The sequence below is a fragment of the Hirsutella rhossiliensis genome (genome assembly GCF_020360975.1).
Source record: "Hirsutella rhossiliensis strain HR02 chromosome Unknown scaffold00006, whole genome shotgun sequence".
Lineage (NCBI taxonomy): Eukaryota > Fungi > Ascomycota > Sordariomycetes > Hypocreales > Ophiocordycipitaceae > Hirsutella > Hirsutella rhossiliensis.
In genome coordinates this window covers 228,196-254,334 of record NW_025408672.1, presented here as the reverse complement: position 1 = coordinate 254,334, position 26,139 = coordinate 228,196, and positions in this window count along the sequence as shown.

The following is a 26,139-nucleotide window of genomic DNA, read 5'->3' as shown; positions in this document are numbered from 1 at the left end:
ACTAACTAACACGGCTATATAACCTAGCATCCGATATAAATAGAACAAAGGATATAACACGAAGATCTAAAGAGTTATTGCTACTCTAAGGAAAGACCTTAAATAAATTAACAAAGAGCTTAAGTTAAGAGAAACCAGCTCTTAAGAGAAAGAACAAAGCCTATAAGACAGAATAAAGAATATCCCCTAAGAATACCGGAAATATAATAAACTCTTTAAAGAAGAACTTAAGATAGGGTTACCCGAATATAGCTAATAGGACCACGAAATTTATCTTAAGGATAGAATAACGCCGACGTTCTATAAAATCTATAACCTAAATAAAAAGTAACTATAAACGCTACGCGACTACCTCGACGAGAATCTACGAAAGGGATATATACGAATATTAATATCCGAAGTAGGCTATCTAGTTATATTTATTTTAAAGAAAAACGGCAAGCTACGACTAGTTATCGACTATAGACGCTTAAACGATATTATAATAAAGGACCGAATACTATTACCGCTATATCGGAACTACGAGATCGACTATACGGCAAAAAATGGTTTATAGCCCTCGATCTTAAAGGCGCCTATAACTTAATACGCATAAAAAAGGGACACGAATAGATAACAGCCTTTAGAACGAAATTCGGACTATTCGAATATCTAGTAATGCTATTTAGACTTGTAAATGCACTAGCTACCTTCTAACGGATAATCAATAATATCCTACGCGAACACTTAGATATCTTTATAGTAGTATACCTAGATAATATCCTAATCTTCTCGGACACCCTAGAAGAATATAAGGAATACGTCTATAAGGTACTCCGCGTACTTTAGAATGCGAAGTTACTAGTTAAACTAGAGAAAAGCAAGTTCTATATATAGGAAGTAGATTTCCTTAGATACACGATCTTACTAGGAGAGATATAAATATAATAAGATAAAATCAACTTAGTTAAAGAATAGCTAACGCTAAAGAACGTTAAAGACGTATAAAGTTTCCTAGGATTTGCAAATTACTACCGACGATTTATTAAAGATTTCGGAAAGATTATAGCACTACTATACGACTTAACGAAGAAGGAAAAAGAATTTATATAGGACGATAAAGCTAACGAAGCTTTTAAATATATTAAAACTACGATTATATAAGAACTAGTCTTAACTACCTTCGATCTAGAACAATAAATCGAACTCGAAACCGATATATTAGACTTTGCTCTAGGAGCATAAATCGGATAAAAAGATAATAAAGGAAGACTACGACTAATTGCATTCTACTCGAAAAAGCTATATAGCGTAGAACTTAATTACCCTATCTACGACAAAGAATTCCTCGTAATTATTTAAGCTTTTAAGGAATTTCGACACTACCTTCTCGGAAGCAAATATAAAGTTAAGGTCTATATAGATTATAAGAATATCTTATACTTTATAACAATATAATAGTTAAACGGACGATAGATCCGATAAGCCGAATACTTATTAGAATTCGACTACGAAATAATCTATAGAAAAGGAATAGAAAACGGTCGAGCTAATGCCCTTAGTCGACGAAGTGACTATAATATAGGAGCACCTATAGCGAAAGGATAGCTCCTAGAAATCAACGAAAAAGGGAACTACTAGCAACGATAGCTAAATATAATATTTAAAGTATAACCCGACGACTTAATATACTAGAAGATCCTAAAATAGATAAAAGAACACGAAGCACTAAAGGGATGCGATATAGAATATTCGGAAGTTCTAATATATAAGAATAAAATCTAGATACTACTAGAATTACGAGATAAAGTTATATAAGATATATACGAACATCTAACACATAGATACTAAGGAATCCGAAGAACAACGGAATAGATTAGACGATAATATAACTTCCTATAGCTTAAAGAAGCAATACGATAAGTTATTAAAGAATATAAACTTTACGCACGAAGTAAGGCTAAACGATATAAACTATACGGAGAATTGCAACCGCTACTAGTACTAGAAAAACCATAGGATTCGATAGCTTTCGACTATATTATAAAGCTACTACTATTAAAAGAACCTATAACTAACGTTAAGTATAATAGCATATTCGTTATTACCGATAGACTAACGAAGTACGGGTACTTCTTACTATATAAAGAAGTAAGCAATATAGAAGAGCTAGTATATATATTCCTACGAACTATTATTAGCAATTACGGACTACCGAACGAGATTATCTCTAATAGAGGAAGCACGTTTATAGCTAAGTTTTAGCAAGCTCTTATAGTATAATTAGGGACGAAACATAAGCTTAGCATAGCTTATCACCTATAAATAGATAGATAAACGGAACGACTTAACTAAACGCTTAAATAATATTTACGATACTATATTAGCTACGAATAAAACGATTAGGTTAAATAGCTACTAATAGCGCAACTAGCTTATAATAGCTTAGTTATAGAAACAACTAAGCTCTTACTAGTATACGCTAATTACGGATATAACCTAGAAGTATTTAAGGTTACTCGATAAGGACTATAAGCGGAACGAGCGATACTATAAGTAGATTAGCTACGAAAATTGCATAAAGAAATATAATAAAAACTTTAATTCGTTAGAGAACGAATATCTACTTACTATAATCGGAAAAGATTATAGGGACCAATCTTTCGAGAGGGAGATATAATCTACCTCGTACGACGAAACATTAAAATAAAACGACTAAGTAATAAATTAGATTTTAAGAAACTTAGACCGTTTAAGGTTAAGAAAACCATTTTAAAAGTTAACTACGAACTTTCGCTACTAATAATAATGCGGATATACCCGATATTTTATATCTTATTATTAGAACTAGCGCTACGAAACGCTAAACTATAGGAAAAAATCGAAGTTAACGACGATTAAGAATATAAAGTAAAACAAGTACTAAATATAAGAAAATAAGGTTAGTAATAAGAATACCTTATTAAGTAGAAGGGATACGGACTAGAGGAAAATACCTAGGAACTACTTAAGCACTTAACCTACTACGGCTCTCTACTTCGATAATTTTACTAGAAGGTTTAGGAGGGATTAAAGGACTAAGATCCGTAAACTCCTCGCTAATACCGAACGAGGACTAATTCGCCTTATTAGGAACGCCTAACGATTGTAAATTATTTGCCACCTAATGCTTATACGCATTAAGCGTAGGTAAAACGCTATCCTCGGCATCTACTTCTTAGATACTATGACGAAATAACTTAGAACTCTTTTCCTTCGCACGATTCCGAATCTTCTAGATGCGAGCTAAACGATTAACGGCGATAGACATTTGCGACTAAAGGTTCACAAGCTATACCTAAAGCTCTAATAAGGCTTCCCTAGCTTCCTCCTCTTTAGAATATAGCCCACGCTACTCCGCTAATAATTTAGTTACTAGAAGAAATACGTTAGCTACTATACGCAGAAAGAATTAGAAGACACCTATAAAAAGAGGCCACTAAAACACTATTATAATAGGGACGACTACTAGCAATATAATTATTATAGCGCGAAGAATTTTCGGCTATCCGATAATTCGTCTTCTTCGCCTTAAAGCATCGAGTACACGGTATATCGGCAGGATCTCTACTTAAGTCGATATATTCGGTAAGAGCAGCGCGCTCGGAGGCTTTTCGGGAACGATTTTTTAGTATACGACTAGACATACTATCAGCAGCACATCCTAAAAGGATAAAGAAACAAGGAACGACATACTTACGCACGACGCGATAAGGGTATATTTATACACGGCGGCTAAGGTAGCTATAGTAGGTCTTACGGATAAGACTAAAAGGAGGGGAGATATCGTATTACGACTACGGCCACTAGGCCGCTAACGGTCGACCGCGTTAAGCACGTAACACGGTCTAACGGATAAATGGTCGGCACGACTATCTAATAGATATAGGATCGAGGGGATCGCAGAGATCTAAGTAATCTAGGATTAATAGGATCACTGCGCTCTATACGATCCAACGTTAGGGATTATAGCTAGGCCTATAATCTAAGGATAGTCTCTACGGGTATATATAGCTACCTACTTTTACTCTTTTAGATAGATAGCTCTCTAGCTTTTAATATAGATCTTTATTACGATTCTATCTCTAATTCTAATTACCTAGTTATAGTCTACGGTCTACGACCTCCGACTTATTACTAACGTAATATATATATTATTGCTTAGACCACGCCCTGTTATATCTGCTAATATAAACCCCCCGATAGGTTTATCCCTTAGGAATAACACCGGTCGTTATAAAAGAGCTAAAAATAGCCCTCTTAATCTTAGGGTCCTTTAGCTCTAGCTAGTCCTACTTAGCCGTGCCCTTACTACTTATATAGCCTAGGGGCTCTTCTTTTTTTAGGCTCTAGGGGGGGCTAAAGGGAGGGCTAGGGCTAGGGTCTAGGGTTAGAAAAAGGGTTATTAAGAAGGCCTCGTATTTTTCCGTAATAGTATTAGCTTTTACCTCTATCCCTTCTTTTATATATAAGATACTAAGGAAGGTAGGGTTAGCTTTAGCCTTAGTATAGGAAAAGGCTATAAAGATATCCTTTCTTATTACTTTTATTAAGAAGCTCTCTTAGTATTACTTTTTAGTAGCCTTAATAGTATACTTAAAGCTATTTCGGGCCTCTATAAAGCTCTTCTAGCTCTCTTTATCCTAGGCTAGCCTATAAGTATATTAGGCTAGGCTTAGGGCTTTCTAAAGGTAGGTTAGCTCGTTAGTTTACTAAGGCTTAGATCCTTTATAAGGCCTCTTTTTCGGTATCGCTATATTTAAGGCCTTTATAAGGGTTCTTATTAAAAGGGAAGCTATCCCTTTTAAGTTATCTCTTTTTATAGCCCTCTCTATAGCTATAAGGAGGTCCTATTCCTTCTTAGCTAGGTATTTTAAGAATACCTTTTAGTTTACTTTCTTATAATTATAGGTAGTAGGCCTAACTAATAGTAGCTTATTAAGGCCCCTTAAGCTAGCTTTAAAGGCTATAGGCTTATAATCTAAGCTTATAGCTTCTAAGAAGCGGAAGTTAGCCTAGGTTAGCTATTTAAAGGGGCTATAGAAAGTAAGGTCTATAACTAAGGCCCCTTTTAAGCCTTTCCTTTAATAAGTGCTTTCTATAGCTACCTTAAGGTCTATTAGTAAGGAAGCTTTATAGTAGTCGAGCTAGCTAATAAGGGCTTCTACCTTATAGGCCTTAAAGGGTTTTATAAAAGGGTTTTAATAAAAGTAGTATAAGTTAAAGTCCCTTATTAATAGGAAAGGCTATTATAAGAGCTAGGCTATTAATAATAGCCTTTTTATTATAAAGGGCCCTTACTAGCCTTAGCTAGCTAGGGCCCCTTTAACCTCTTTTTCGTTATATAGGTTAATAAGGGTAAATAGCTCGGCGCCTTTTACCCTTATAGCCTATATATTAAGATTATAAAAGAGGTTAAAGCTAAGGCTAGCTTTTATTTAAGCTTCCTTCCTCTTATAAGCTATAACCCTAAGCCTCCTAGCGAGCTTAGGAAAGTTAGTAGAGGGGATAAAGGTTATAATATTATAAGCTAGATACTATATAAGGATATAGCTATTATCGATCTTATAAAGGTAAGGCTCTTATAATAAGATAAGGTCCGCTTTTATTTCTAGGGCTTACTCTAAGATTAATAAGTTAGCTATTTCCTACTTATTAGTATTATACTATATAATACTAATAGGGTTATAGTTAGGCCTAGGGGGCCTAAGGGGCTTTAAGGGCCCTATAAGTATAAGAGGGCTAAGGCTATTAAGTATTAGTTATTCCTTTATAGACTCTATATTATACTTTATTAGTCGTAAGGTGCTCTCCCTTATAGTTATAGTATTAGACCTTAAAGTAAGAGCAGCCTTAGCTAGCCTTATAGCTAGGGTAGTTATAGTCCTTAGTTAAGTGTTTTTCTAGGTAAAAGGTATACCTAATAAGCTGCCGGTAGGTCTAAGGGTTATAGCTAAAGGAAAGGCACCTATAGTACTATATACGTATAGTATATTCCTTATAGGCCTTAACTTAAATCTATAGACCTATTATATAGAGGCCTTTTTTCTAGTATTTAGCCCTTATAGCCTTTAAAAGGACTACGAAGACGACCGATCCTACCTTCTACGTTAGGCCTAGGGTGCCTAGCTACCTAAGCTGCCCTAGGATATCGATCCTACTAAAGGTTTAAGCTTTTACGGTAAAGATATTAAGGATAGGGGTCTTTAAGAGGTTAGGGACGCTCTAGGCTACTAGCTTAGTCTAGCTAGTAAGAAGGTCGGCCGATTTAATAGGTAGCTCTTTAAGGTATAAGGACTACTTCTCCCGCTACTTTAGAAGCTTCTTTACTATATATAGGGCCTTTATCGTTATAACTATATTAATTTTATTTAAGGTTAATAGAGCTAATATAGCTAGTTCCCCTATAGCCTTATTAAGCTCGTTATAAAGCGTAATAAGGTTAATAGTTAGCGTTAGCGATTCCTTCTTTAGCTTTAAGATAAGTTAGAAGTCCTTTTTTACGTTCCTTTTAGCTAAGGCCTTAGCTAGGGTCTTAGCTAGGGCTTTCGCTAGAGCTTTTACCGGGGCCTTAGCTAGGGCCTTAAGCGCCTTCTTTATAGTAACCTTAGCCTATAAGCTTACTTCGAGGTTTCCTTAGGTAGCCCTAGGCTACTAAGCGGCCTTAAGCTAGTATAGGGGCTATTATAAGGGCTATTAGCGGTCTAGGGTCCTTATAGCTACCTTCTTAAGCCCTTTTATAAGGGTCTTATAAAAGGGTTCGATTTTTTAAGCTTCCTTAAAGGCCTAGAAGGCCTACTAAAGGAAGCCCTAAGCTTAGTCCCTAGGGAAGGGGTGCTAGGGCTAGGGCTAGGTCTACTATAAGCGTTAGAATATAGGTTAGATAGGCGTAGGGCTAATAAGGCTACTAAGTATAGCTTTCTTTTACCCCTTTACTTACTTTAGGGGCTAGTTAAGCTAGAAGTAGCTAGCTTAAGGTAGGGCTAGGCTAGGCTTAAAAAGGCTAGTCTTTAGTATAGGCTAGGTATTATCTTTTATCTTAATATCCTCTAGGTCCTAGTCTTAGGTCCTAGGCCTTTCTTCTAAGGTCCTTAGAAAGCGTTAGCTTTTTAAAGCTTCTTTTAAGCGGGCCCTAGCTTCTAAGGTACTTATTTCGACCCTTAGGTTAAGGGGGGGGTAGGGGTTAAAGTTAAGGGGGCCCTCCTTATATCTAAGCTAGGGTCCTAAGTCGGGTCTAAGCTTAGTCCTATTAGTAGGGGGGGGTATATACCCTTAGTTAGCGAGGGCAAGAAAGAGTTTTCTACTTATATAAGGGAGAACCTTACTTAATTTATAATCTTTAGTAGTATATTACGTACCTATTAGTAGCTATATAAGGCTATACTTAAGGGGGCGTAATACGCTATTTATAATAGTTCTAGGTATATACTTTTTCTATGTTTTAGGCTTAGTTTTAAAAAGTTAGCTAAGAAGATATAATAATAATAAACTTTTCCTTAGTCTTACTTATATAGCGGTTATCTCCTTTAAAACTCTATTACTTACTAAATCTCTATCTTATACTTTAAAGATAAGTATAATACTATTTAATATTAAGTAATAAGATAGCTATATATATAAGCTATATAAGTTATACTATAAGAATATAGCGCGTCTATTAATATTTAATATCTATATCCCTTATAGTTTTAAAGCTATACGCTTAAGCGTCTTACTTTATACTTTATAGTCTATATATATAAAGGCCGCTATATAGGGTAGACCCTTTTAGCTAACGTTATTTTACTACTATAGCCTCTTTCGCTAATATTATATTTTAATAGTTATAGGCATTAATAAAATTATTCTTAGCGGTATCTTAATAAAGTAAATATCTTTTATTATCTTAGACTTTAGTATTATCCCTACTAGCGGCCTAAAATAAACTATTATATCTACTAAGATATAATACCCTAGGTATAACTTATTAAGGTTAACCTTTAGTACTATATAGCTAGTACTATTTACTAGCTTTAGCCCTTAATAAGTATTATAGTTTACGATAATTAGTATCCCTAGTACGAATATAAAGATAGCTAGTACTAGTATTACGCTATCGTCGCCTTAGTTTAGTATTATAATAGCCTCCTTCTTTATTAGTAAGCTCTTTTTCTATTTATAGCTAGATATAAAGATATATAGTATTAACTAGTATTAGATTTAAAACGCTAAGCTAGCCTTTATATTAAGGTTCTACTAGTTCCTATTTAATAGTATTACTATAGTAATACTTAATACTTATAGGATCTACCTACCTTCTTAATAGTATCTTAAGTTAAGGAGGCCTAGATCTATATAGTCCTACGCGCTTAGTCGGATTCGCTTTAATAGCTTTTATAGCTCTAGGTCGCTAGTAGCGCGTACTTACTTATTAAGTATAACGATAGTTATAAACCTCTTTTATAGCACGTGCGCCTTATTATACTAGTGCTATTACTTAGCCTTAAAAGAGTTATTTATATCCTATAAGACGGCCGTGCTAATAAGGAGGATCGACTGCTCTTAGACTAAGCGGAACTAGTAAAAGTCTTCGTAGAAGAGGATAATAAGGATCCCTTTAAAATCCTAGTATAACCCGCGTAGCTAGTAAAGCTACTCGTTAACCGCGTAGAGCGTCCGCGTACTAAGTATATTAACCTCGTTAACGATAAGTACGTCCTTCTCTTACTAGTCTATCTAAGATTACTTATAAATAAACCGCTTTACTTAGTTTAATATTTATAACTTATTAAGATCCCTAGCTATATTTATAACTACCGCGAGATCTTTAAAGAACTTATAAGTAGAGTAGATCGTAATACTATTAATCTATATTACTACTATCCCTAACGTCGCCGTTATTATTAAGCGATTCGATTAATCCTTAAATATAAAGAGTTTAATAATCGCTTTAATAACTTACGACTTACTTATTCCGCCCTTTTCGCTAACGAATTAGTATAGCTAATACCTATTACTTTTCTCCCTACGCTATATAAGGTTAAGCTAATAGTATATAATTAAGAAGGTAATCGCTTACTTTTTATTTAGCGTAAACCTTATTATTAAGGCCTTACCCGCTTTAATAAAGGAGGTTAAGGCGCCGAGCTAGATCTTTATTCTTACGCTAGCCTTTACTATTTCCTTAAGGTCCGCCGCTATTATTAAGATATTATTATCCCTAAAACCTATAAGTATACTATATACCGCTACCTAATAATTAGTTACCTTTACTAAGAGCACGCTTTATATTCCCTAGATTATCTTCTCCCTCTCCTTAGATATATAAGTTTACTATAACTTTATAGCCCTAACTTTACTCTATAGCGGTATAGTAGCTTTAAAGGATACTTGCTTAAGGATATTAATTTATCTTAGGCCTTATTTAGATAGTATTACGGCCTAGAACTTAAAAGATAACGAAAACGCTAGTTATTAAAAGCGGCTAAGCTCCTATATTATCGCTATAAGCTCTAGCAAGCTAGCCGTAACTTAGTTTACCCTAATCGAGCTTTTAATAATATCGATTAAACGCGTTATATTTCCTATACTATTAGCTTAGTATATTAATCTAAACTTAATACCCGCCTTTATAGTACTATCCTTATTTAGATAGACTATTATAAAGTTACTATTACTAGATAAAGCTACCTACTACTTAGCGTCCTACTTTATATCTTTAGCTAACTATCGTAGTAACTATATATTATTAACGTAATATAATATCTTTAGGACTAAAGCTACTTATTCCCTCCCTTATATATAGTTAATATCGCTGCTTTCTTCCCTTAAAAAGAGCTCTTAAAGTATAAATAGCATAAGATACTATATAGCCGCTCTTTAATATAGAAATTAGCCTCCTTAACCTAGCGCCCTTAGTCTATTAATAATAAATATACCTTTAGTAGTATAATCCTTTATTATCTTTCTTAAAATCCTTATATAAATACCTATTAAGGTAGACTATAGCTTACTTACCTAGTTACTTAAGTACCTATACCTAATAGCTTCCTAGAGCCTAGCCGCTCTTAAGTAGGACCTTACTTTAAGTAGGGAGCCTCTTATCCTTATTATTACGCTTTAGCTTAACTAGTAAAATATAATTATAGAAATATAGCCCTTAAAGGATATCTCCTTAGTAACGATATACCTTAACGCGGTAAATCCTTTAGCTTACTTCCTTAATAAGTATTAACTTATCTACGAAACTATTTATAGTAGCTATACCGCTTTCTCGTTAAAGGTATAGCTATTATTAAAAGATATACTAGTAAAGCACTAAAACGTTTAAGAACGCCTAGGTACTATTATTTATTAGTTTAGTTAGGTATATTAGAAGATCTATAATAACCTTAACCTATAATAACTAATAGCCTCTCTATAAATATATAATTCGCTACCTTTATTAAGAATTTTCGCGTTTTATTTTACTTACTATTATCCTTAGTACCTTTAACTCTATAAACCTCTACGCCGTTAGCTATTTTATCGCTTACTTTAAGAGGTAAGAGGTCCGCGGCCGCGATAACGCGCTTTTATATAAGGTCCTTTACCTTAGTTATATAGTTAATAACGTAAAAGATAAGGGCTATAGTCTTACGCTATATAGCGATAAAAGATATATTATAGTTATAGCGAAGCCTTATAGTAATCGCCTTATTTTACTAATTTACTATACTATATAACCTCTAAATCTATAGTATGCTGTCTTTTATAAAGGCCGTCTTATTAACTAGTTCCTATAGCGCCTTAAAGCAGTATAAATTACCCTTACGCCCCCTTTTTCCTAGTAAGTACTTAATATAAGTCGGGCTATAAGTATAGATTTACGTTACTGTTACGGGACACCTTACAGTCGACAATCCAGGTACCCGGAACGACATCTGCTTCCCCTAAGGAAGACACCCCTAACTCCCCAAGGCTCCCCGCGGAAGAAGGAACCCGGAAGCCACCGGGCAAACTCCGGGAAATCACCCGGAATTCCCGGAAACGACAACCAAGCGGATTGCACGGATATTTCACGGAGATTTCCCCTAGGGACATATTGCACGGGGAATGCACCATAATTTCCCGAGTAATAATAAGTTCCTTAGGGACTGCACCGATATTTCCCTAAGAAGTTACCACGAGAATATAGCGGGGAAATTATAGAGAAATACCCGTGCCTACCCGGGGAAAACACCGGGAAATGCCGCTAAGACACCGCACCACTGTCGCACGATTATAAGGTTAAGACATTACTCGGTTAAAGCCCCGAGTAAGGTCTTACGCTCGCTATGGTATATATAGAGGATAGAGAACCCGCTAGATTTTAGGCGGGCAGAGAAGAATACAGACAGTCGTTACTACTCTTACTTTAACTCGCAAGACCGGTAGCCAGTCCGTATTTAACGCGCGTAACAACGTACGGTAGCTAGTCCGTATAATACGTTTAAAACCTACGTACGGTAGCCAGTCCGTTTTATTACCCGTTAGACCCGCACCGGATCCGGGCAGACGGTAAGGTTAACGTACTAGCCCCGTACTAAGGGACTAGTGCTTAATAAATAGTAGTAATTCTAATTCCCCTAAAAATCTATTCTCCTAAAAGTCTACCTCTAGTAGAACGGAAGATAAAAAATAATAAATAGAACGAGTTGACCTCGACCTATGAACCCCGATATCTTCTTAGGAAGAAAGCTCCTGCTCGCGTACTAACGAATACCGGCTTCCCAATCTCTTTTTACGGAGGAAATACTCGGGGAACTCCGGACAGAGGCAGAACTTCGACGCATTAAAGCTTAAGCATTATAGAGCTTCTATTAGCGGTTAGAAAGATACCTATTTCCGGGATATTTCCCGTTAAGTGCCCCGCCGCCGGCCGTAACGCCCGGCCCCTCTGCCCCCGCCTCCGCTACTACTACCCCCGTAAGTCCGCTACCTAGCGAGCGTAGTAGCTATTTTCCGTTAACTTCTTAAAGTATAAACGCTAAGTATAAGCCGGAGCCGCCCGCGCGGCCCCCTATATACGGTGCGCGTCGTAGGAGCTCCCCTACGCCGACTAAGTCGGGCGCCGCCGTAGCGGCAGTTATTACTAGTACGCGCGTGCCGGCCGCGCCTATAAGGCGGCGCCTCCCGTCCTACTCGCTACGGCGTCGGCTTAGAAGGCCGGCGTATACGGGCAGGCACGGGGGGCTACTAAGAAGCGCCTTACCGCCGCCGCCGCCGCCTACCGTAATCTCCGCGCCCTCGAGCGCTAGGGCCTCGTCCCTAAGTAAGTTCCTCTTATCTAGCTCTTTTACTTCCGCTACTAACTCTCCTAGTACTAGGGACACTGCCTCCGTCGCCCTATCGGCGGTCCCCTTAGCCGTGCCCGCCGCCGCCCCCGCCGCTGCTGCTAGCCGGGCCCCCCCCCGCCCCTAGAGCCCCCGGAGCCGCTACTACCGCCGACTAGCTCGCGGGCTTAGAGGGCCGCCTAAGCGCCCTAGAGAGCGCCGCCGCCGCTAATAAGGTAGAGGAGGACGACGAGGATAAGGATAAGGACGACGATAAAAATAAAAAGTAGGTTTAGGTAGTCTAAGGGCTCCGCCTTAAAATAAACGCTATTTTTATCTCTACTTATATAATTACGCTCGCGTTATTATAACTACCTACTCCGCTTTACCTACTTTATAGTCCTAGCCTAGGCTACTATCGGTAGTCCGCTAGTCCGTTATTCTTATTTACTATTTTAAATAAGGCTTTAAACTTATCGAGGGCTATAATTCCTATAAACTTATATATAGGTTCCTATATAAGGTCGAGATACCCGCGCTACTTAACGAGGACCTCCTAGCGTTTCCCCCTACTAACCTTTTTCTAGCGCGCGGCCTATATCTCTTTAACCTTAAACTTATCCTCTCCCTCTACCTTAATTATAGGTAGTTAAGCGTCCGCTACTTCTTATCTAAGTAATAGGTTAAAGGAGGCTCTATAAAGGAGGTCTATATTAATCTTATTATAAACCCCCGTTAGGAGACTATCGAGCTCTATAACCTATAGGCTAATAACCCTCTATACTATAAACTTCGCGTATAGCTAGTTAAGCTTCTTCTTTAGTCGTACCGACCTATAGTTATAGAGGTCTAGCTATACCTTATCTCCTACCGCGAACCTATCTACTAAGGCCTTAGTCTTATTAGCGTGCCGCTCTTAATCTTACGCCGTAGTAGCTATTGCGGATTAGTAATAATCTATAGTCTCTTATAGCTTTTATATAAACGCGGAGGCATAGCCCTTTAGTAACGAATTACTATACTACTCTACTACTACGTCTACGGTAAAGGGAACTAGTAAGGGTAGTTCGAAGCTATACGTTATAAAGAAAGGGGCTATCTTAATAGAGGTATATAGTTTACTATTTAATATAAGTTAGGCCGCGGGGAGCTACCGGTCTTAGTTTACTTAGTTATAGGCTACGATAGCCTATAGGTAGGCCTACGCCTCCTAGTTAACCCTCTTAGGCCCTCTATCGGTCTATAGGTAAGTTAGCACCCCTAGCTTCCGGCACCCCCTACTTCCGGCACCTCCCTATATTACTATCGCGTTGACTACCTACTATATCGTGACCGCGTTTTCTCGTGCATCTCTTATTTAATAATTATAAAATAAATATTATTCGAATTAGCGATGCCTCGTCTTTCTAAATATACCGAAAACCAGCTCTAAGAAGCGCTCGAAGCTATTAATAATAGCATACCTTAGCTCTAAGCTAGTCGCAAGTAGGGTATTCTAAGAACAACCCTTTAGACGCGTCTTAAAGGAGCCCTACCTATAAAGGAGGCAAAAGAGGCATCTTAAAGGCTTAGTCGAGAGTAGGAAAAATACCTCTATAAATAGGTTCTTGCCTAAGCGGCCCTTGGGCTGCCTCCAACGCATTATCAACTTAGGGAATTCGCCGGCCGCATTATCGTGGCTAGTGGAGACCCCCGCCCGCTTAGAAAACACTAGGTTTCGAGCTTTTTAGCCCGAAACCTAGAGATTAGCACGATCAAAGGTAAATCTCTTAATTCTGCCCGTATTAACGGCGCCTCTATTAGCGGGATCAAGGAATAGTTCTAATTGCTTAAGCTGCCGGCTATATAGGCAATCCTACCGGAATCACGCTTTAATATAGACGAAACAGGCATCCTCGAGGGCCTTGGCTGCAACGGGCTAGTGCTAGGGAGCTCAGAGAAGAAGGAGGCTATTAAGAAGCGGCTTAGATCGCGTTGTTAGACTACAATCGTCGAATGCGTCTCTACAACGGGCCAGGCCTTAACCCCCCTTATGATCTTTAAGGGCCAGGACCTCTAACAGCAATGGTTCCCTGACGAACTCGATTTTCTAAAGGATTAGGACTTCGTTACTTCCCTAAAGGGCTAGATAAGCGATTCTATCGCCATTTAATAGCTCAAGCAGGTGTTTATCCCCTAAACAAGGCGCCACCTATAGGGGAACGTTCTCCTTATCGTTAATGGCCACGGGAGCTATCAGACCGACGATTTTATATATAAATGCTTTAAGAATCGCATTTATCTTCTTTTTCTACTAGCACACTCCTCCCACGTCCTCTAACCTCTTAATATCTCGGTTTTCTCGCCGATCAAGGCTGCCTACCGACGTTAACTCGAAAAAATCGTATCTTTCGACGATACAGCGCTAATTGGCAAGGCTACCTTCCTCCAAGCATATTATTAGGCCCGGCAGGCCGGTCTAACCGAAAAGAATATCAAGGGCGGGTGGCGTGGGTTAGGACTATGGCTAGTTAATATAGCAAAGCCCTTGCTAAGCCGGTTCGTCTTACCGCAGCCGTTAACGCCGTTAACGCCGTTAAAAAGAAAGAATTCTAGTACCCTAGCTATTTACAATGCCCTTAAAACGCCTAAACGATCATAAGAAGTCCGTCGCCTTATTATAGGGCTAGAAAACCGCGGTCAAGTTGACCGTACGATCCGACTACTCTTTAGCAAGGTTGGCCGCAGCCTTAATAAGCAAAATTGGCAGCTTACAGCCTCCTAACTTCGAATACAGCAGCTAGAGCATTAATTACATCGTCTACGGCCTCAAAAATAGAAAAAGGTCCCTTAGGACCCTAATAGGCGGTTCGTATAGATTAAATAAGTTATAAAGACGAAGAAACAGCTCGAGCGCACGCTTAAGCCGGCTGCCGCCGCCACAGCCAATCAGAACGTAGGATTTAAAGCTCTTTGCAATAGCTGGCAGCTAGAGTAGCCAGAAACACCAAATTTAATTATCGTGATGTTAAAATGCGGCTTTAATTGCGTTTAGAATGTGCCTGCCTTAGTGCTGCGAAGGGTACCGGAAGTAGGGGGTGCCGGAAGCTAGGGGTGCTAACTTAATATACTATACTAAGTAGCTATATAATCTAAAGTAGCTAGTATAGGTATTATTAAAAGCGGCTAGTTTAATTCGATCCCTTATCGCTTATAATAGAGGCTAGCTAGCTATACGAGCGGGCCTAGTACTATAGGAAGCGCTCTATATAGGACTCTATATCTATAGATAGTATTAGCTTTAATACTATAGACTTACTAAGTCGGTCCTTAATTACCTATATATAGCGGTTACCGCCCTTTATAAGTAAGAGGTCCGTTATAAAGTCTATTTATATATATATATAGAACCGGTCGGGTACTAGAAGCTACTTAAGCAGCCCTTTAAGCTACGCCCTTTAGATCTTTATACGGCTATAGATATCGTAGTTATAGAGGAAGCGATAAACGTAGTACTATAAGAGGGGCTAGTAAAAGTCCCTCGTAAGGCCTACTACTATACCCTATCTACCTAGGTAACCTACGATACTAGAGTTATAGATAAGTTAGACTAGCCTCCCTTAGAGCTTATTTTATTCGTTTAGCTCTAGCGGTCCCTCCTTTTCCTTAGCTTCTATAGTATATAGTGCGCCCGGTACTTATAGTCTCCCCCGCTAGCGTAGATGCCCCTATAGGTCGATATAGTAGTCGGCTACCTATACCTTTAGCTTTAGCTTTAGATCTAAGCGTCGAGCGCCGGACTTAATAGCGCGGCGTATGCCTTCGTAGGTACGGTCTAGAGCCGCTATCCTATCCTATAAGCGTTAAAGGGCCTTATCTTAGAATACTCTCGCCGCGCACGCCCCTAGGCCGGTCTATCCCTCCTTACTAGACCGAGGTAAGGGCGCGGGGGGAACCGCGTCTTCCTTTACTAAGGAAGCTCCTATATAAGTCTATAGTGCTTCTTATAGGATAAGCTATAGATCCCGGGCCTCGATATCCGCTCCCGTTAGCTAGTCTTAATCCCTCTAGGAAAGCGCGTCTAGGACCGCGGAGTCCTACCTAAGGCGGTACTTAATCGAGAAGTTAAAGCGTAAGAGATACTCCGCCTAGCGGGCTTACCGCTCTAAGAGGTACTAGTAAGTTATAAAGTACTTAAGGTTCCTATAGTCTATAAGAACCTCGAAGCTCTTATAGCTCTAGAGCTCTACTTACTATTACTTAAGGTAGCTAATAATCGCTAGTATCTCCTTATCGTAAATAGCGTAATTCCGCTCCGCTAAGGTTAGCTTATAGGAGTAGAACGCTATTAGTTACTTCCGCTTATCTACCTCTTAAGAGAGCGTTCCTCTAAGTACCTAGCCGCTATAGTCCGCTTTAACTAACGTAAACCGGTCGAAGTCCTACTAAAGTAGTACTAGGGCTTAAGAGAATAGGTCCTTAAGCGTATAGAACGCTCCTTCCTATATAGGCCCCTAGTAAAAAGCGGTCTGCTTCCTAGTAATCTCGTTTAAAGGCATTATAATATAAGAGAAGCCCTTAATAAATATCCTATAATAGTTCGCGAACCTAAGGAAGCTCTATACGTCTATCTACGTAGTTAGGGTAGCCTAGTCCTAAATCGCCTAAATCTTTATAGGGTCCGCCTATATACCTATGCTTATATAGATAATAAAGCCTAGGTACTTAACCCTCTTAACCCTAAATTCGTACTTATCTAGGTTAAGGTAGAGCCTATAAAGTTAGAGGCGCTCTAGGACCCTTTATACTTTCTATATATAGTCCTTATAGGAGCCGCTCGTATAGATAAGGATATTATCTATATATATAGAGGCAAACTTATTAAGGAAGTCCTAAAGTACGTTATTAATATAATACTAAAAGGTAGCGGGCGCTCTTAAAAGGCCGAAGGGCGTTATAAGCTACTTAAATAAGCTATAGTATATATAGAACGCTATCTTTTACTCGTTACCCTCTAAGATCTATACCTTATAAAACGCTTATTTTATATCTAGCTTTATAAACTACTTTGCCTTTAAAAGGTTATAGAGCGTATCTAAGATTAAGGGTAAAGGGTAGCGGTCTAGCCTTATAATTATATTTAGGGCCTTATAGTTATAATAGAACTATATCCCGCCCCTTAGTTTACGTATAAATAGGACTAGCGCTCTTACTTTAAAGCTACTTACTTAAATAAAACCCTTATCTAGGAGGTCCCTTAGCGTCTTTTTTAGCACTAGTAGCTCTATATATAATATACTATATAGCGGTCTAAATAGTATAGGTAGTTCTTACCCTTTCTTATTAGTATAGAGTACGATCTTATAGTCTACCCCTAGCTTATATAGGTTAAGCTTATCTGCTTCCTAGGACTTAAATAGCGGTAGGAGGTCGTAAAAGCGCTCCGGTATCTATTACTATAGCTTAGAGGGCGACTTCGGCTTCTTTATCTAAAGGGCCTTATCGATATCTACTAAGCTAACTATATAGACCGCTACGTTAGCCGCTGCCCGGCCTTGCCCCCGCTCTACCTATTACACGGTTCCTATAAAGATAGAGGCAAGGACTTCTTATACCGAGTATAAAGCTCGTACGCCTAGTCCTACGCTTATAGAACTATCGTTATAGCGGACCTACCGTTATATAGGCTTAAACTATAGCTTCCTTTAGTATAGAACTAAGTATAACTCTATATATAATAACTAAGGTTTCCCGAGGATTAAGGGAAACTCTAGTTAAGGGATTATATAAGCTACGATAAGCTTATAGTAACCGTCGACCTCTATAGCTAGCTACGTAATACCCCTAATTACTATACCCTCTATCGCGCCTAAAGCGCCCTTTACTCGCCTTAAGGCGATCTTTTCTACCGGTACTTATATCTCTCGCGTAAGCGCCTTATTAACTATAGCGTAGTACTAGCAGCCCTTATCTATAAGGGCGGTAATAGGTAAGGAGTTATTAATTATAACCTATATTAAAGTAAGCTCTTCTTTTATATAGGCGGATAATTCTTCCTTCTCTTTTACTAGTATTAGTAATTAGGGCTCTAGAGCCCGTCTTTACTTTAGAGCTACTCTTTTTCCTCTAGGCTTAAGGGGGCGGAGTCTTCCTTATCGTCTAAGGCGAGGAGCGGTTCTATCTTCGCTACTTAAACCGCTATAGGCTACTTAGCTAAAAAGAAGGGGCATTTTAATATAAAGTATATAGATACTTTATAACGTAAGTAGCGGCCGTTAGCCTTTCTCTTCCTGATTTCCTCGCTTATTACCTACTTCGCTTACTACTTAAAGTGCGGGGCGGTATAGGGGGTAGTCGACGGCGTCTTCTTACCGCGTCTAGCCCGGTCTATATAGGTAGCCGATATTAAGGTATCCCCGTTTATATCGATAGCCGGTTATTTATCTTATAGAGGGGCGGTAATCCCGTCGCCGCTATACGGCGTACGCTTACGGAGCTTCTAGAAACGCGGCGTCTACTTATAGCCCTAAGCTACCTTTATTAACCGGCTTATATACTCGCCGTAGTTAGTAAGTATAATTATAGGGATAAGTAGCTCTTATAGGGCTAGCGTAATTAAATTCTATAGCTATATAAGCTTCGCGCTATCTTCCTATACTATAGTCCCCGCTACCTATAAGAGCGTTTCTTCGAAATCGGGAAGGAATTCTCTAAAGGTTTATCTATCTCTTTACTTAAGGGTCTATAGCCTATCTTACGCCTTCTCCCGCTCCTATATATTGCCGAACGTATATATAAGGTATTAAAAGAAGTCTTATAGGTCGCGTCTACCCTTAGGGCCGCCCTTATCTTAGAATCTAGAGATCCGCTATATCTAGGGCTCCGGTAGCGTATAAAGGAGCGAATACTACGCTATATCGCGATAGCTATTTAGGCCCTATTTCTTATCGGTTATAAACTTTATCTATAGCTAGCTAAGGAAGAAGTAAAAGGACTCTAGCTTACTATCCTAAGTCGGCTAAGGGAGCGGCTTCCTTATTAGTAGTATCGCCGCCGTAACCGGCGTTATAGAGGTCGTAGGGGTTAAAGCCGGTCTTATAGACGGCTCCCTTAGTATAGCGAGAACCTCGTCCTTCTTACTAGCCGTCGCGCTTTTAATTGCTTTTAGGATAGCTACGATACTTCCTATCTATCTAAGGAGGGGCGGAGTGCTTCCTTAAAAGGGAGGCGCCCTCTTTAAAGAGATATTTATTAGATCTATTAATTAATAGCTTAAACTATCACGGAGTTAATAGAGGTATATACGTAGGTACCGTCTATAGGATAATATTAATAAGCTATATAGAGCTCTCCTATACGCGGCTAGCCTATATATATACGTATAGGATCCGGCCCTCCGCACGTAACTATACGGCTTAGGCCGTAGCCTAAGCCTATAACCTATAATAGTTAAAGACTCTTATATATATATCCCTTTTATAGATTCTCGTTAAGGTAGTCGCGTAGCGTTTATAGTTGCTTTTTATTTAAGTTATAGATCTTATAAAACGTCGGCGTTATTCTATCCTTAAGATAAATTTCGTGGTCCTATTAGCTATATTTAGGTAACCCTATCTTAAGTTCTTCCTTAAAGAGTTTATTATATTTCTAGCATTCCTAAGGGATATTCTTTATTCTATCTTATAAGCTTTATTCTTTCTCTTAAGAGCTAGTTTCTCTTAACTTAAGCTCTTTATTAATTTATTTAAGGTCTTTCCTTAAAGTAGTAATAACTCTTTAGATATTTATATTATATCCTTTATTCTATTTATATTAGATACTAGGTTATATAGCTATATTAGTTAGTATATAAGTCTTATTAATCGATTTTATTATATCTACTAGTTTAGTTATTATTTTCGTTTATATTACTAAAGCCTATAATAATTTACTTAAATAGTTATCCCTTTTATTTTATTTAGTAGCTAAATTATTATAAAATTTTACTTTCTTTTAAATCTAGTCTTAGAAACTTATATCTTTATTTTAATATAGCTAGCTAGTTTTCTAGTTAATTAATAGGTTACTTTCTTATAGTTATAAAAGTCTTAATATAAGGTTATATTCTTTAATATCTATAATATCGAAGTTAACTTATTTATTATAGCCTTAGATATTAATATTAAGGTAATTAATCTCTATATTAATAATTCTATTATTATAGTTAAAGGCCTCTCCTTTAATATTTATAAGTTTATATAGATCTTTTTTATATCTTTATATAAGTTAGTAATAATTAATAACTTTAGGTAAAATATAATTACCTATTACGCTATAGTCTAAAAGTATATATATATAATATCCCGCGATTTAGATATCTAATACTATTTAGTTACTATAGCTTACCGTTACTATATATAGGGTCCTTAGATCTTATTATATTATACTAGTCTATAGCCCTTTTATAGATAGCGTACCTCGTTTTTTACTTAGTCCTTATTTATTTTATTTAGGTATTTTTCTTTAATTTATTATTAATATTATTTCTTTATATTTTTATTATATAGTATTATATTAAGTCTTAAGAGACTAATTTCTTATAGCTAATTAAAGATTTCTTATTTCTTAACGCTATACCGTTTATATTATACTACTTCGTAGTTAATTATATACTATACTTTATAATTTTATTCGTTTTTATACTAAAAGTTAAGTTTTTATTTAGCGTCTTTTTATTTTTCGCGTAGTATTTCTATATTAATTTTTCCTTAGTTAAATATAGCTTATAGCCTTCGTATATATTACTAATAATATTTTAGTATACTATTATATTATTTATACTATACTTATACTTTTTTATATTTATAAACTCTATAGTTTAAGTATATATATTTATTATAATCTTCTTTATTATATTTAACTTACTATATAAGTTTTTAAAAGATTAAGGGTTTAAATACCTTAGAGCGAGTAGCGTTATACTATTCTTTTATTTTAGCGTATTTATATATTTTATATATCTTTAAAAGATATCTTATTGATAAACCGTAATTATTATAGTATTTAAGTAGTATACTATAATTAGGTTCTTATAATATAACTTAGTTATTTAGGTAGCGTTAATTAACTTTTTAGTAGTTTAGTTCTATACTTAAGTAGGGTTTTAAAAGTACTTATCCTTTAAACCTAGCTAAGAAAGCGTTATATTATACCTTTATCTAAAAGTATATTATATAATCTAAGTAGATATATAATATCTATAAAATATACTTATAGTACTTATAAGTAAGTAGTATTTATAGATCGTCTTTAAATTCTCCTTATAGTTATTATTTTTATCGCGAAGTATAGCTAGATTTTATAGTTCTTTAAGATATCCCTTAGTATAAGGGACCTAAGAAGCTAAAAAATAGGTTTTAAGGAAGGAGCTAAAAGGAGGTATAGAGAGGAGGGTAGGGATAAGAGGGGAAGTAAAAGTAGTAATAGCTTCTTATAGAGGTACTAAAAGATAAGATAGGTATACCGGTAACGGCTAGAAAAGAGGGGAAAAACCGGTAAAAAGCTTAGTAGTTAAAAGGATATTAGTTATAAGAGTCTTTAACTATTATAGGTAATAGGCTTAGGCCGCGGCCTAAGCCGTATAGTTACGTATAGAGGGCCGGATCCTATAAGTATAGGGGCGGGCTAGCCGCGTATAGAAGAGCTCTATATAGCTTATTAATATTATCCTATAGACGGCACCTACGTATACGCCTCTACTTACTCCGTAATAGTATAAGCTATTAACTAATAGATCCAATAGATATCTCCCTAGAAAGGGTGCTGCTTCTTTAAGGGAGCACCCCGCTACCCTATAGGCGGATAGGAAGTATTATAGCTATCCTAGAAGCGATTAGAAGCGCGACGGCTAGTAAGAAGAACGAGGTTCTCGCTATACTAAGGGAGCCGTCTACGAGACTAGCGTTAACCCCTACGACCTTAGCAACACCGGTTATAGCGGCGGTACTACCGATATAGAAGCCGCTTCCTTAGCTAACTTAGGACGGTAAGCCTAAGTCCTTTTACTTCTTCCTTAGCTAGCTATAAATAAAGTTTATAATAGACGAGAAATAGGGCCTAAACGGCTATCGTAATATAGCGTAGTATTTACTCCTCTATACGCTACCGGAGCCCTAAATATAGCGGATCTCTAGATTCTAAGATAAGGGCGGCCCTAAAAGTAGACGCGACTTATAGGACTTCTTTTAATACCTTATATATACGTTCGGCAATATATAGGAGCGGGAGAAGGCGTAGGATAGGCTATAGACCCTTAAGTAAAGGGATAGGTAGACCTTTAGCGAATTCCTCCCTAACTTCGAAGAGACGCTCTTATAAGTAGCGGGAACTACGGTATAGGAAGATAGCGCGAAGCTTATATAGTTATAGAACTTAATTATACTAGCCCTATAAGAGCTACTTATCCCTATAATTATACTTACTAACTACGGCGAGTATATAAGCCGGTTAATAAAGGTAGTATAGGGCTATAAGTAGACGCCGCGTTTCTAAAAGCTTTATAAGCGCACGCTATATAGCGGTAATAGGATTACCGCCCCTCTATAAGAGGAATAGCTAACTATCGATACTAATAGAGATACCCTAATATCGGCTACCTATATAGACCGAGCTAAACGCGGTAGGAAGTTATCTTTAAATATCCCCTATACTATCCCGCTCTCTAAGTAGCGGGTAAAGTAGGTAACGAGCAAGGAAATTAAGAAAAGGAAAGCTAACGGCCGCTACTTATATTACGGCGCGTTTATATACTTTATATTAAAATGCCCCTTCCTTTTAGCTAAGCGGCTTATAGTAGTTTAAGTAGCGAAGATAAAACCGCTCCTTACTTTAGACGACGAAGAGGACTCCGCTCCCTTAGGCCTAGAGGAAAAAGAGTAGCTCTAGAGCAAAGATAAGCTCTAGAGCCCTAATTACTAGTACTAGTAAAAGAAAAGGAGGAATTATCCGCCTATATAGAAGAGGAGCTTACTTTAATATAGGTTATAGTTAATAACTCCTTACTTATCGCCGCCCTTATAAACGAGGGCTACTAGTACTACGCCGTAGTTAATAAGGCGCTTATATAAGAGATATAAGTACTAGTAGAAAAGATCGCCCTAAGGTAAGTAAAGGGCGCCTTAGGCGCGATAGAGGGTATAGTAATTAAGGGTATTACGTAGCTAGCTATAGAGGTCGACGGTTACTATAAGCTTATCGTAGCCTATATAATCCCTTAACTAAAGTTTCCCTTAATCCTCGGGAAACCTTAGTTATTATATATAGAGTTATACTTAGTTCTATACTAAAAGAAGCTATAGTTTAGGCCTATATAATAGTAGGTCCGCTATAATAATAGTTCTATAAGCGTAGGACTAAGCGTATAAGCTTTATACTTAGTATAAGAAGTCCTTGCCTCTATCTTTATAAGAACTATATAACGGTTAAAGTAGGAGGAAGGCCGGGCAGCGGCTAACGTAGCGGTCTACGTAGTTAGCTTAGTAAATATCGATAAGGCCCTCTAAGTAAAGAAGCTAAAGTCGCCCTTTAAGCTATAGTAGTAGATACTAGAGCGCTTTTATAACCTCCTACCGCTATTTAAGTCCTAAGAAGCGGATAAGCTTAACCTATATAAGCTAAGGGTAGACTATAAGATCGTACTCTATACTAATAAGAAGGGGTAGGAACTACCTATACTATTTAAACCGCTATATAGTATATTATACGTAGAACTACTAATACTAAAGAAGACGCTAAGGGACCTCTTAGATAAGGGTTTTATTTAAGTAAGTAGCTTTAAAGTAAGAGCGCCGGTCCTATTTATACGTAAACTAAGGGGCGGGATATAGTTCTATTATAACTATAGGGCTCTAAACGTAATTATAAGGCTAGACCGCTACCCCTTACCCTTAATCTTAAATACGCTCTATAACCTTTTAAAGGTAAAGTAGTTTATAAAGCTAGATATAAAATAGGCGTTTTATAAGGTATAGATCTCGGAGGGTAATAAGTAAATGACAGCGTTCTATATATACTATAGCTTATTCGAGTAGCTTATAACGCCCTTTAGCCTCTTAAGAGCGCCCGCTACCTTCTAACGTTATATTAATAATATACTTTAAGACTTCCTCGATAAGTTCGCCTCTATATATATAGATAATATCCTTATCTATATAAGCGGCTCTTATAAGAACTATATATAGAAAGTATAGAGGGTCTTAGAGCGCCTCTAACTTTATAGGCTCTACCTCGACCTAGATAAGTGCGAATTTAAGGTTAAGAGGGTTAAGTACCTAGGCTTTATTATCTATACCGGCGTAGGTATATAGGCGGATCCCGTAAAGATCTAAGCGATTTAGGACTAGGCTGCCCTAACTACGTAAATAGGTATATAGAGCTTCCTTAGGTTCGCGAACTATTATAGGATATTTATTAAGGGCTTCTCCTATATTATAATGCCCTTAAACGAGATTACCGGGAAGCAGACCGCCTTTCGCTAAGGGCCTATATAAGAAGGAGCGTTCTATACGCTTAAGAACCTATTCTCTTAAGCCCTAGTACTACTTTAGTAGGACTTCGACCGGTCTATATTAGTTAAAGCGGACTATAGCGGCTAGGCACTTAAAGGAACGCTCTCTTAGGAGGTAGATAGGCAGAAGTAACTAGTAGCGTTCTACTCCTATAAGCTAACCTTAGTAGAGCGGAATTATACTATTTACGATAAGGAGATACTAGCGATTATTAGCTACCTTAAGTAATAGTAAGCGGAGCTCTAAAGCAATAAGAGCTTTAAGGTTCTTATAGACTATAAGAACCTTAAGTACTTTATAACTCGCTAGTACCTCTTAGAGTAATAAGCCTATTAAGCGGAGTATCTCTTATGCTTTAACTTCTCGATTAAGTACTAGCTAAGGCGGGACTCTATAGTCTTAGATATACTTTCTTAGAGGGATTAGGACTAGCTAATAGGAGCGGATATTAAGGCCCGGGATCTATAGCTTATCCTATAAGAAGCGCTATAGACTTATATAGGAGCTTCCCTAGTAGAGGAAGGCGCGGCGCTAACGGATAAGCCTTCCCCTATACCTTTGCCTCGGCCTAGCGAGGAGGGATAGACCGGCCTAGGGGCGTATACGGCGCGGGTATTCTAAGATAAGGTCCTCTAGCGCTTATAAGATAGGATATCGTCTCTAGACCGTACCTACGAGAGCGTACGCCGCGCTATTAAGTCCGGCGCTTAACGCTTTAATTTAAAGCTAAAGCTAAAGGTATAAGTAGCCGACTATTATATTAACCTATAGGGGCACCTACGTTAGCGGGGGAGACTATAGGTGCTAGGCGCGCTATATACTATAGAAGCTAGGGAGAAGGATAGACCGCTAGAGCTAGATAAATAGAACGAGCTCTAAGGGAAGCTAGTCTAGCTCGTCTATAACTTTAGTATCGTAGGCTACCTAGGTAGGTAAGGTATAGTAGTAGGCCTTGCGAGGGATTTTTACTAGCCCCTCTTATAGTACTATATTCGCCGCTTCCTTTATAACTACGATATTTACGGCCGTACTAAGATTTAAAGGGCGTAGCTTAAAGGGCTACTTAAGTAGCTTCTAGTACCCGACCGGTTCTATACGTATATATAGATAGACTTTATAATAGACCTCCTACTTATAAAGGGCGGTAACCGCTATATATAGGTAATTAAGGACCGACTTAGTAAGTCTATAGTATTAAAGCTAATACTATCTATAGATATAGAGTCTTACGTAGAGCGCTTCTTATAGTACTAAGCCCGCTCGTATAGCTAGCTAGCTTCTATTATAAGTAATAAGGGATTAAATTAAACTAGCCGCTTTTAATA